We start from the raw sequence: 13,144 nt of genomic DNA, 5'->3' as shown, positions 1-13,144 counted from the left end.
AAAGGTAATGCTAAAAAAAAAAATCAGTAAAGGAGAGCTTATAAGATGCAGCTGATCAGTTGTGTGTAATTATTTCAAGTTAATTTTAAGCCCCCTTATCATGGGATGGAAATTAACATGCAGATGATATAGGCAAGCATCCTCAAACCAGCCTTCAAACATCGATTTGTGAAATTATAGAAAAGCCACACACAGGTCTCCTAAATGCAGATCTAAGTAATTAACATTTTGCATTAGATTCGTCAAGGGCTACGGGGGGGGGGATCTTTCCTGGCCTTGGAAGTGAATGAACATTTTGGGACAGAGATCACAGGGTTTAGTGAAGCCCTATCTTCATATTTTGAGCTTGTAATGATGACTGGTGCCTTGCACCCACACCCAGCAGTCATCTGAGAATTTTTACCAATATTTGTTGTGCTAGATGGGGGTTGCAATGCATGAGCTGAGGTCTTTCACTTGAATCCAGATGACCTGGTTTCTTTTCAGTGTGATGGGAAGTCCCCTACATCTAGCCCTCAGTGCACTCTGCCTTGCACTGGGCTATGTCCCTAAAGCCATTGATCCCAGCAATGACCATAGCAAGAGCACTATGGTAAAGGTGTTTCCTAAATCCCTGAATGCACTGGCATTACTAGCATAAGGTGCTCCCTGTACATTTGTGCCATGAGAAACAGGGCTATTGGGTGTACACTGTGCAAGACAAACTTCCATGTATGGATCTGAGAGTTAGGAGAGGTGAGATCCATTCCAGACTCTACCATTAACTCACTGTGCCTCCTTCGTGAAGTCACTTGCCTTCTTGATACCTCAGTTTTGCATCTGAGAAATGGGGATAAAGATGACTTCCCTCGCTTCCTAACACAGGTAGAGATCTAGCCCTGAAGAGTGCACTACGAGTGTATTATTAGTCCTCAGGCTAACCCTAGTCTGTTGCACCTGCCTTCATCCCCTAGGTGGGGCCTGAAAAGTTCTTGAGTTTAGTCCCAGGAAACAGCTAATTTGGAAAGGGGAGATTTCCCTGCCTCTCGCCCCACCTCTGTAAAGCAGCAGTGAGCGGCTGCTGGGGTTTTCTCGCTCCCACAGCCCGGGCGTGCAGCTCCCTGGCGGTCCGTGCCCAGCAGGCGCTGTCGTACCCCGCCGCGGCCTGAGGGGGGCGCACCCCGCCCGGCTGCTCCCCTCGTGCTCCCGGGCCCGGAGTGAGGGAATGCCTGCGAGCCGGGGGAGGAAGTGGCCGCGCGCTGCAGCAGTGGGCAAGGCTCGCGCCGGGAGAGGAGGCTGCCAGCCGGGTCCGTGTCGCTGCCGAGGGGCAGAGGGCGAGCCGGGGCGCCCCTCCTCCGCCCACAGCCGCTGCAAGAGCCCTGCCAGGCAGCCGCCCGGCCGCGCCGGGAGCCCGGGCTGCAGCGGCGGCAGCTCCTCCCCGGCCAGCGGCACCGAGGAGCCCCGCTTGCCCTGCCGCGCCGCGCCGGAGATTATGCGAGAGGGAAGCGGGCAGTCGGCAGCCCGCTCCTGGTAGCCGGGAGAGGCAGCACAGCGAGCGCTGGGGCGCGGCCGGCGAGAGCCGCAGCCGGTGCGTTGGGGGAAGAAGCCGCTCCCAGGGCAGGCGCTGCTGCGCGCGGGGCCCCTCGTCCCCGCGGGGGGGGCCGCCGCGGCCGGCCGGCCCTCGGCTCCCGCGGCCTAGGCCGGCCCCGTTCTGGGGGGCGTGTGGCATAGGCTCTGGGCTGGGACCCGGGCGGGTCCCCAGGGGCTGGGGGGCAGCAGGTGGCTGGACAGGCCCCCGGCTGGGCATCGCTCCCAGGGGGAACAACACTGACCCGGGCGTGGGGAGGGATGAGTCTCCCCCCTTCCGCTCAGTTACGTGGGCGGGAGTGGGTCCCTGCAGGCAGCGAGTTTCACCTTTCACCAGCTGTGTCGGGGGGCGGGAAGATACATGTTAACCCCCCCCTTCTTTTTTCGAACTGGTCAGGTCGGTTTTATTAACACGACCGAACTGTGGATGGGAAAGCTACCTACTCCCCGGGTTGCTAAGAAACAATCTCTTGGAGCTGCTGCACAGGCTCCTGCATTAATGGTCACTTCTGTGCCCGCAGATCCAGTCTCGTGCTCGTTATTACTGCAAAGAAACCTTTCAGAGAGATTGGGGGGGGGGTTGTTTTTCTTTTAAACGTACTTGTCGCATGGACACTTCTATCCTAGAGACAACATTGTGTTGTTGTTTGCACTGACAGGCTTTCTAACATGCATTTCTTCCCGTGCTGTAGTTAGCCACACGGGGCTGGTAACGCACAGTGAGAGCGGCTGTGAGAATAATACAAGTCACTTGCTGTTTCTAAGTATTGCTAGAAGTCTTCTGTGTGTTAACCTGTCCCATGGCAAACAGCCTGTTTTGCTAGCAAAAAGTTTCCAAGGTGAATGAGATGGCATGGTAGGAAGGACAGACTATTTTAATTATATCACAACAAATCTAAGAGCTGCAGCAATAACAATGCGGTTTTACAGAAAAGATGAACTGCTCATGATTTAGTTAAAATAACCCATAAATATCTCAAAATGTGGACTTCTCTTGTTTGGTGGCTACTTGTGCAGAGTGGCTTTCCTCTTAATTTTAGGCTGTAATTTGAATATAATATCTGAGGAGATGTTTGTGTTTGAAAATATGAGGTAGCAGGTGGTACCTGTCTCTTGTTTCAAACCAGCAGATGGAACATTTTAGGTAGTTCATGTACTTGATGTGTGTGAAATATTGCTGGGCTTCAGGGATACCACCCAGCTAGACTTTAAGGGTCATGTAATTTTAATGCTACAATTTATTATAAGTATGTGATTTATTTACCTTGGACCATAATGTTAAACTCATGACTTGAAGGTTAGGTTTTTGATTTGGTCTGGATTTTTTTATAAGTGAATTTAGTCCTACCAAAGGTGTCAGATTTGCATCTCTGGAGACTTCACTCTGCTCATCCCCAGAGCAGGTACAGCACAGACTGTGGCAGCACAGGCTTCACTCAAGCTGCCCTGTAACACTTGTCAACTCTGACTTGGCTGGATCACTTCTAGGGATGGAAGGGCAGATCTGTCTCAGTCCCATTTCAATTCTCATCTCTCTGCTGAAGGTCCCCAGCTAGTGGTCTGACTTTCAGGACAAGGGCACTTTTCAAATTGAAATGGAGCTGTGACCACCAACTGGGTTCACATAATCCAGGGGTTCTCAAACTTCATTGCACCGCAACGCCTTCTGACAACAAAAAGTACTACAATACCCCAGGAGGGGGAACTGAAGCCTGAGCCTGCCCGGGTCCCGCTGTCTCTGGTGCGGAGGCCAGAGACCATCACTCTCAGCCCCAGTTGGGAGGCCTGTAATCTGAGCCCCGCCACTCCAGGCTGAAGCCCTTTGGCTCTGGCCCTGGGTGGTGGGGCTCGGTCTTTGGCTTTGTCCCCAGGTGATGGGGCTCGGGCATCAATCCCGGCTTCGGGCCCCAATAAGTCTAATGCCAGCCCTGGCAACCTCATTAAAACGGGGTCTTGACCCTCTTTGGGGTCCCTACCCACAGTCTGAGAACTGCTGACGAAATCTATGAAAGAGTCACCATATAGAATAATAGAAATGTAGGACTGGGAGGGACCTCAGTTGGACTTGTCCAGTCCCCTGCGCTGAGGAAGGACTAATTATTATCTAGACATTCCTGACAAGTGTTTGTCTAACCTTAAAAATCTCCAATGACAAAAGAATCCATAACCTCCATAGGTAATTTGTTCCAGTGCTTAACTTCCCTGACAGTTAGGAATTTTTTCCTAATATGTAACCTAAATCTCCCTTGCTGCTATTTAAGCAGCTTTGTTCTAAGCCATTCCTGCTGCAATCTGACTTGGCTTTCCCGTCTGGGAAGAGAGGTGGAAGGGACTTCCCCTTTCAGGGATCTGATTCTCTGGGCGTTGAAGCATCTGCATGGAGGGAGGGGGGAAAGCACCTTCATGCAAGGCTCTAAAGAAACATGCTGGCTGCTCCTCCAGCCACCTGCAAGGATTACGAGGACTAAAATTGCAGTATTCCCTGACAGCCTGGAGAGCTTTTGGACTGGGTTCTGGAGCTGCATGTGTATATCCTCCCCATGGGGGGCCAATGGCACTGCGCTGGTATGGTCTGGCAGCATCAATAATGATGCTTTATAGAGTGCTGTTTATCCATAGCTCACAAAGAAGGCTAAGGCATTACTATCCATAGTTAGGGAAACAGAGTGCAGCTGGCTTGCTCAAGACTGTGCTACACATCCATGGCAGGACTGGGAATAGAACCCTAGTCTCCTAGTTCAGTGCCATCTCCAGAGGCCCATGTTGCCTCCTGAAGATGAGCTGATTTTATTTCATTCTCCTTTGACATCACTGACTTCAACTCTGTAGATTCCATTCCAAGTGTCTTGGTTTTGCAGTACAGTGCAATAAGGCGTAAATTGATTCATGTACTCAACTCCAAGTATGAGTAGTCCCATGAAAGTCAGTGGGACTGTGCAGTCTTCGTAAGCACAGGGGTTTAATAATTATATGCACTGACTTGATTTCATGTTTGAATAATGTGGACTCATAAAACTCTCTCTCCCTTTATTGCTTGATAGCCCTTGTTTCTGCCCCCAATCCTTGATCCTCTGGGATATTTTTATCATGTTTATTTCTGCCATGTCTGTTTTGTGTGCCTGAGTAATAGAAGAAGATAGAAGCTAGTGTTGTGTTTTGTAACACAATCAAAGTGATTTTTCCACTCTTGAATAGTAGGCTGTCGCTTTTGAGAGTGCACCGTTCTATCCTTTCACAGACCTCATGCCTGATATATTCAATTGATCTTAGTATGGCTGGTTATTTTAGTGGTTGACCAGTTCATGGGCTTGTCCTGAGTTGCTTGATGGCTGAAAATCCTTAGCATGAAATACAAAGTGAAGAGTAGCTAAGCATGACAAAAGAGTGGCCACAGACCAGTCCTCTCTTGTGGCTCTGTGTTGCAGTGCTTCTTTACAACACTGTTCATATACTCTGATCATGATAGCATCTCAGAGAGAGAGAGAGAGAGAGAGATGAGTAAATGACTGAGGCTTAGGCCTTAAAAATGTGGCTTGTTCCGTGTCTTACCTTTGATAGATAGAGCAGACTCCTGTTAGGATGTTAATTTGCATTAATCATATTTAAGTTTCCATAACTAACTTTTAATTAAAGCATGGTCGATACCAGCTTAATGAATGTACGTATGCTAGGCCATCTGCATGAATAAAAATTGTTTTTAATTCCCTTACTATTCCCTTTACGGCCCCTTAGATGTTTTTTGTGGCCATTTAACCAGCATATGGTAGCAGCTGTTCATCTTTTTAATATAACTTTTTTGCATTCAAGAAACAAGAATTATGTAAATAAACAACTATCTTGTATCTTTAAAAATATTTTTTAAGTAACTTGAAACATGAAAAGGTGGTAAAGTATGTCTAGGTGCATGTATGAGAAAATGTTGCCTAAGTTAGGACCTGATCCAAAGCCAGCTGAGGTTAATGGAGAGCCTTTTTGTTGACTTCAGTGGGCTTTGGATCAGCTGTTGGGCTCCAATTCAGGAAAACATTTATGTGCTTAAGTCTCACTGAAACCATTAAAAAAACCAACTAGAAGTTCTAGCCCATGAAAGCTTATGCCCAAATAAATTTGTTAGACTCTAAGGTGCCTCAAGTACTCCTTGTTTTTGCTGTTACAGACTAACACGGCTACCACTCTGAAACCATTGACACTTAAACACGTGCTTTAACTGTTTTGCTGAGTGGAGGTGGATTGTTCAGTCTTAATGTACTCTGATCCTAAATCTCCTCTTATTTACAGTAACTTTTCACAAGAATAATGTCTTCAGTAGACTTAGTCCTGATTTACACCTCAGTTAGTGAGAGCAGAATGAAGACCTCAGAGAGTGATTTTTGGATTGTAGTTTATTTAATGGGCATCTTTCACCAAAACAATAATTTCTGATACAATATCCCTGTTATTTTGGATTTGCTTCGGACAGCATATTTGAATGTCTTCAGTGTTGTGCCTCGAACAGCCCAAATGTTTATTGTGAGCTGGCATCTGGTATGTGGGAGTTTTATGCGTCTGCTAATTTTAGTTAACAGCCAATTTAGAAAGACTGCGTTTTAGCCTGTTGAGAAATGCTAAAAAGTTGCAAATGAAAGTGGGATGTTTTGAGGTTTAATTATTTTATTGATTTGCCTTTTTAATTTGAAATCTGGATCACTTCTGAGAGTTTTCTCTAATGCAGCATCACATCTTCCAGGTAAGCTAATTTTTTAAAACGCTCATTCAACTGCCCCAAACAGGTTTTTTTCGGAATGTACAGACTTCAGTAAAAAAAAAAATAAAAATCTGTCCTATTTATTGTGATATCGACATAATCTCATAGCTAATTAGCACACTGTATTTTAACAAACTGTTATGTGAGGGCCTGATTCAAGAGCTGCAGAGTAAAATGGTGCTCTTCGTAGCGTAGAGCGATAGCTGCTATTTATTTTTTTCTGAATCTAGCATGACTCATTACTGTGAATTTGTGAGAATGCAATAATGTGTCCTAGGACCAGTACAATCCACTGGGAAATATTTCTTAACCTGTCACTTTCCCTTTTAAGTTTTCTATCAAAAATGCATTTTTCTTATTTGAATTGTCTTAAGTTCACAAATTAGAGAAATTTTTTAATTTTTCTTCTAATTATTTTTTAATCTGATTTGTAAAGAGGAGTGTAAATAGTGTTTCTATTTAAAAAAGCAAAAATTAGTGAAAGACGGTGTTTTCAGGCCCAGATTTCAGGTTTTGTAAAAAACCAAGTGTTTGGCAATCCCAATATGAATAGAAATATAGTTATGAAACTGAGGGGGGCTGGGATGGAGAGAATAAAATTAAACCTGTATTTGTTTATAACTTTTCCCAGGTAATGTTGGGAATCTTTGTACAACATTGTACTAGGGCAAGAGAATCTGAAATTGAAACTTTTTATAAACCCAAAATGTATCTGAATAGTCTAGTTTCAGTGTCTAACTTAAGTGTGGTGCCAATTGTAAACAAACAACATAAATAGTGAACAATAAATTTTGGGGAAATTACTTCAGTTTTAATAATGTAAGTGGGATTTTCAAAAATATGTAGCATCAGCCTCACGTGGCTCCCTTGAAAGTCAACAGGAGTTTATGAAGAGCTCCTGAAAATTCTGCTTATAAAGTATCAGTAACATGGGCAATGAGGTTAGTATGTGTAACTACCTGAATAGTGGCTCTTCAGCGAGTTGCACTGAGGGAACCGGGAAACAGTGTGAAAATACACCAGATCTTATCATGGATGATCCTTGCTTCTGGTGGATCACCTAAGATCTACAGGTGTCAGGAGTCAAATCTCCTTTCCATTTTGCAGGGGACAAAGGGCTACAGGGTTGAGTGGTTTGGAGCCCTTGTGATCACCCTCTGCACAAGGACAGATTTCGCCCAGAGAGGAAGGTGAAGGATTCTCCTTGTCAGAGGATAAATAGTGAAGAAAGGTGCCACAGAGAAAAAGGTAACTGAGCTTGAAAACGTGTTTGCAAGCTCCAGCAAAGAAAAGTAGGAAGAATCAATAACCTTAGAGCTAAAACAACCCCTGGAGAATACTTGGGGATACCAGAGGAAATCAATGCAGGAAGTGAAGGCCTCTTTTAGGGCTGAGCCTCATTACCCGGTGCTCTTCTCCATACAGTCCAGTCAGGGGTGGATTAGGGTTTTGTGAGGCCCTAGACCAGAGCAGATTGGGGCCCCATCCCGTCTGCCTGAAGTACCTCCCCACCCCCGGCGCTCCTGCTGGGGAGTGGGTCGGGGTGTGGGGCCTTTCCCCTCTCCACTCCCCCATGCTGGGCGAAGTGGGGCAAACCGCCGTGCTCTGACCCACTCCCTGGCAGGAGCGCCGGGTGGAGGAGGACAAGCCCTCAAACCCTGACCCAGCTCCTGGCTGGAGTGCCCAGTGGGCGGAGTGGGTTGGGGTGCAGGGGCACCCACTTTTCTGGGGTCCCCCAGTTGGCCAGGTCTTCTGGGCACAGGCCCCGTTGGCCCAGTGGGTAATCTGCCAATGAATCCAGTTATTTGTAGATCTTCATAAAGGAGAGCAGGGAGGGATGTGTGTAACAGTAGTAGCTGGCATTGCTGTTAATGGTGCCTTTTCATCTAAGGATCCTGAGGGATTTGATGAATGTTGACTAACCACTGTGCCACAAAACACCTCTTTATGTTCAGAATGGGATGCATGAGTATCACTTCCCCTGCCGCTAAGTTGCAGCTGCCTCCTGGGATGGGGATGTCAGGTGTATATGAAGTCGCAGCAACAAAACAGTTGAGGACAGGAATTGACAAAGAATATTTTAGCCAATAAGACTGTGGGTAGAGTGTAATTGTCTGAGCTAGGATATGGGCAGCACGCCAAGGTTACCCTTGGTCTTATAAAAGACCAGTGGGATCTTTCAATGACGATGCGTCATTAGGACTTCAGTTTTTGCATCTCTTCCCAACTCAGTTGCAGCTCCGGGGTTCCAAATGAACTGCTTCTGGACTGTATTCCAGCTTTGATGCAGCAGCCAAAACGTTTTGCTCAGATGGGTCCGGCAAGGCTGTAAGATCAGAAATCCTCAACCTTGTGGACAGTGAGGTGCCCAGCAATGAGAACAATGTAAGGAGTCGGGTATCCTGGATAGTTTTGGAAGAGTTACACAGATTCCATTTGGTTTTGCATGGTGTTTAGACAGCTGTGCTCAGTAAGGGCCATGAGAGTACTAACAGGAAACTTTATAACCGTTATGTGCACAGGGAAGGAACAGCACTTAGGCAGAGAGAGACCTTGAATAAGATAAGCAATGATGATTCATCACTAACTGTTCCCCCACCAGAGTGACTTAGCAGCTTAGCTCCCTAGCTGAGACTATGTACATCAGATTCCTGCTTGGAGTGAATTTTTATAGCCAGTTTATAAGTCTAGGTGACCAGGGGAAAAGGGCAGAGAATTGGCTAATGTCCCAAATGGTGTGCTGTAGCAATCCCAGCATTCTTGTACTGTCAGGAGATGCTATAAAAGACAATAGTGAGTTAATGGTTTAAAGTTTTTAATTTGTCATGGTGAGTGCAACTAATTAGATGGATAGAAAAGATTACTATAATTTGTTTGGGTTGCTGGTGCTTACATAATTAATCCTTAGCTACTAGTTCAAGCAAATTATCTGATTTAACCCATACAACCGTGTCCTCAAAAGGCCCTATTCTCTTCTAACAGTGCAATGCCTGCTTAGAAAGCGGGCACGTGTAACAGTACAGGCATATGGAGGACCACTGTCGAGAGCCACTGGAAAGGCCTCCTTATCCCAAGATGTATAGGAAGAGTCAGGTCCTTGCAGGATGTTGGACGTATCATAAGGATTTAATTCTATTAAGTGCTTTAAAAGCATATGGGGGATTGCAGGTTTTTATAGTACAGCCATGGATCACTACTGTTCAGTTTACACAATGTGCCTTGAATTGGTTAGTCATCAGAAATCTGGTTTGGGGCTCAGTGCGCCACTCTTCTGTCAGCTCATTTTGAATTGAAGTCAAGGAGTTATGACTTCTTGGGAAAGCTGGCAGGGCTGTGGCTATCTCTGAAGAGGCAAAGAATACTGTTGTGCCCTTGTATGTGAGTTTACGCTCAAGGTCCACTCCTGCTTCCAACAAAATTGATAGGAGCTTGAAATTAATAGATTACAATTGTTTTTTTTTGCCTTCTATCACAGAAAGGCACAAAATGGGGTGTGAATTTGTTATGATTTTTTTTTAAGCTTAATAGTTTTAGGTTATCTGAGGGGCCTCCTTTTAGGGAAAAGGAACAATGTAGAATGATGTTTCTCTATGTGAGCAGTTTACTTACTTTAATGTTCTTCCCCCTTCCCCTTTCCTTTAAATGAAATAGAACATGGTTTTATGTTAATCATGTCAGATGAAATTGAAATCCAATATCTTCTTGCTATATCTCAGGTTGAAATGAATTGGAGCCATTTCCAAGCTGTTTGATTTTCCCTTTCACTGAGTCGGTTGTTTCCCCTGGATGATGGAAACATGGACTCTAATTTCTTTTCAGTATTTCCTAGCCAGACTCTGCAGCTGGAAACACTTCCCTCTGTAGGCCTCTCAAACTGGCATCAGGCTCCTAGTGTTCTAGCCTGAGCATCCCCAGACTTTGTTACTTGCCCCCTTTCTAGTAGCAAATAAAGTGAATTAAAGTGTGAGAAATAAGGGGAGAGAGAGTTTAATGTCTAAATAACTGTGGATATCTCTGAAAACAAGAATTTAAAATGCTGTGGGGAAAAACAGAGGGCTTATCTCTCTCTCTAGATAACCCTTACCTCTTCTATGTGCCCCTTATCTGACTATCTCAAAGCTCTTTGCAAAGGAGATTGAAGTATCATCATGGCAATTTTACAGATCTTTACACTGAAGCGTAAAGTCGTTTGTCGAAGTGAGTCAGCCAAAAAGCCAGGGAAAGAACCCAGGTTTCCTGTCTCCTAAACCAGTGTCCTATCTTTTGGTCCACACTAACTCTCATGAATATTCCCATGTAACCAAGCTGAGACTATTTTTCTGTTGAGCGGTTCTGGCAGACAGGGCTGTCTCCAAGGTTTTTGCCACCCCAAGCAGCGGGGGAGGAAAAAAAAAAAGCCGCGATCAGCGGCAGCTCCACTGCGTCGCTTTCTTCTGTGGTGGCAATTCGGCGGCAACTCCTTCCCTCCAAGAGGGACTGAGGGACCTGCCGCCAAAGAGCCCAACTTGCTGCACCTTTCCCTTGGCTGCCCCAAGCACCTGCTTGCTGAGCTGGTTCCTAGAGCCGGCCCTGCTGGCAGATCACTCATTTGGGCCCCTACCCTGTGCATTGTGTAGTCCCACCTAAATAAATGATATGAACAAAAGCACAGTAGGCACCATGGTGTGTGGTTTTTTTGAGAGGTTGTGTATGTGTTAAATGCCACATTTACAAATATTTGAAGATCGTATTTGAATTTACTGCTGTCTTTCCCCTACTTAGACTATGAAATATTGCAGCTAATTTAACTATTGCAGAAAGTAAATACTTGTTTTGTTTTTAACTGTCTCCACTCTAAAGTAACAGTCTGAAGATTGGTTCCCAAATATGCATTTAGCATGGCTACAGTGTGTCCTATCTGTTTTGTGAACCCAGAATGACTCTTAAAGCTCACTATCTCTTGTGTAAACTCTAAATGGGCTTTTCAAGGACAGAATTTATTTAACATACAGTAACTGCCAGGTAGAAATGCATATTAGGGCAAGCCTAATTGAAGCCTTAACTTTTCGGCAGCAGCTCCTACCTAGCAAGTCTCTGTTCTAGCCTTGTGTATTTTATCAGTTTGTTTGTTTAGTGTAACAGGATGAGTTTTTTACTCTCTGCATGCTTTGCTAGCTCTATTTGACAAGCTAGTTGTCCAGAGATTCATATAATGATATTATTTGAACCAGGGCACTGGAAATGCATCATCACTGCTCAGAGGGTAAAAAGCTGTATTGAATTAGGGGCTGATCTTTAACAGTGCTGATTATTCTTGCAGATCTGTGAGGAAAGCTGTTCAAAATGTTTTTCTCTCGTACATTGTTTCCCATTCTGAGTTAATCGCCATACAGAGTGGACCGCACCACAGAGATGCACTTGTTCTGTTACATGTGCCTTCTTTCCCTTGACCCTGTGGAAGGCTCTTCTGTAGGCTTGTCAAAGGGCTCGGACTCCATGGATGGTGAGGGCATTTCTTTCTTCCCCCGCCCCCATGGAGATTCTCTTGCATATGATAATGTTGACATCACCAGCATCCTCTTATGTTGCATGACGTGATATGCCCTGGAGGGGAGTTTCCAGCAGCTGCCAGTGGGAAGTCCATGGGAAGTGCTGTGGAACTGAGTAGAAGCACTGGGCCCTGCAACTAGCCTGTGTCCAGCATGGATGTCAGGATGCCTGTAAGTTTATGGAAGAGGAACCCTGTCTCTCCCCAGTGAACGGTTAATGTTTCCTGTGGAATCAGCTTCCTTATGCTGGTTTCTCCGCATTAGGGGATGATACTGCCAAATGTTAGTTTTTTTAAATAAACTACTGCACCTATCCTGCCAGGACATGTGCTAACCTCTCTGGCAGTAATGGCTTTCCCTTCCCTCCCCCCAGGCCTTGGTGAGATCAGGTCCCTCCCTCTCTTACAACCATCCAGCCCTGTTGATTTCTTAGGGCTGCAGAAATGTAACTGAGAGCAGAATGTGCCCCATGTAAGCACTGCAGTTGTTCTGTGTTGCAGACTCTTCTTCAGAGAAAAGAGAGTTTCAAATTTGGTTTTTGATTTTCAAAATGGGGCCACCTTTCCTAACACACCCTGCAGGAATAGTGTTAAAATTACTAGTGTCAGTGGTTTTTATAGTGAGAAACATGGCTGTAATAGAATGAGCATGATTCTACTAGTACTTACTCACCATGTCTGCATGCTGTGTGTCTTTGAGCCAGACCTGATAGCTTTAGTGAAAAACCCTGTTTTGACTCCCTGGTAGCAGTGCAGAGCTTAAAGAGCAGGCAGGAATATCTTTTATCTGATGCATCATCAATAACATTTTCATCTTTTACTGCTGCTCATCTGAGGCAGACCGTGGCTTTCAGACCTCGTGTTGAGTGTGCAGCCCCAGCAGTTGGAATATGCATCTTCTGTTGTAAACTGACCTGAAACCACCAAGAGAATAAACCTGGAACCCCATGATATCAGTTTTACAGCTGCTTCTCAGAGGAGAACTGCATTTTAATACTCCTGCTAAGTACTTGAAAGAGATCTGGCAGTAAACTTGTAATTGTTAATTTTTTGTGCATAATTTGGTTATATTGTTATGAAACCTACTGTAAATGAGTTCAACTCTTAAAAAACTTTATTTGTAGACAGGAGCATGAACTAGGGCCGTTCATTTTTTTTTCTCAGTGTACTCTAGTTAGGTTCTTATTCCACACCCTTTACTGTAGCATCTGTAAGACAGATGTTAACATTACACTTACTTATTTTTGATAAACTACTGAAAATCAGAGTTGTACAGTAGATCACATAACTGAATACCAGGGTGAAGT

The 13,144-nt window shown here is 45.1% G+C and overlaps 1 protein-coding gene across 2 annotated transcripts in view; it reads left to right on the top strand.

Annotated features, from left to right (window-relative positions):
- The first annotated feature begins 1,242 nt into the window (after positions 1-1,242).
- PITPNM2 (phosphatidylinositol transfer protein membrane associated 2) overlaps positions 1,243-13,144 on the top strand; it is a 197,704-nt gene continuing 185,802 nt past the window's right edge. Inside the window, exon 1 of one of the 2 annotated variants that reach the window (XM_032800530.2) lies at positions 1,243-1,567. The gene's annotated coding sequence lies outside the window, so the exon portion shown is untranslated. Of the gene's footprint in view, positions 1,568-11,923; positions 12,010-13,144 lie in introns of those variants that run through there. The other variant, XM_032800527.2, reaches the window with a different exon arrangement.

Source organism: Chelonoidis abingdonii, chromosome 22 (assembly GCF_003597395.2).
Source record: "Chelonoidis abingdonii isolate Lonesome George chromosome 22, CheloAbing_2.0, whole genome shotgun sequence".
Classification (NCBI taxonomy): Eukaryota; Metazoa; Chordata; order Testudines; family Testudinidae; genus Chelonoidis; species Chelonoidis abingdonii.
Note: the sequence above shows the minus strand (reverse complement) of the source record. Positions and strands in the feature narration are given on the sequence as shown.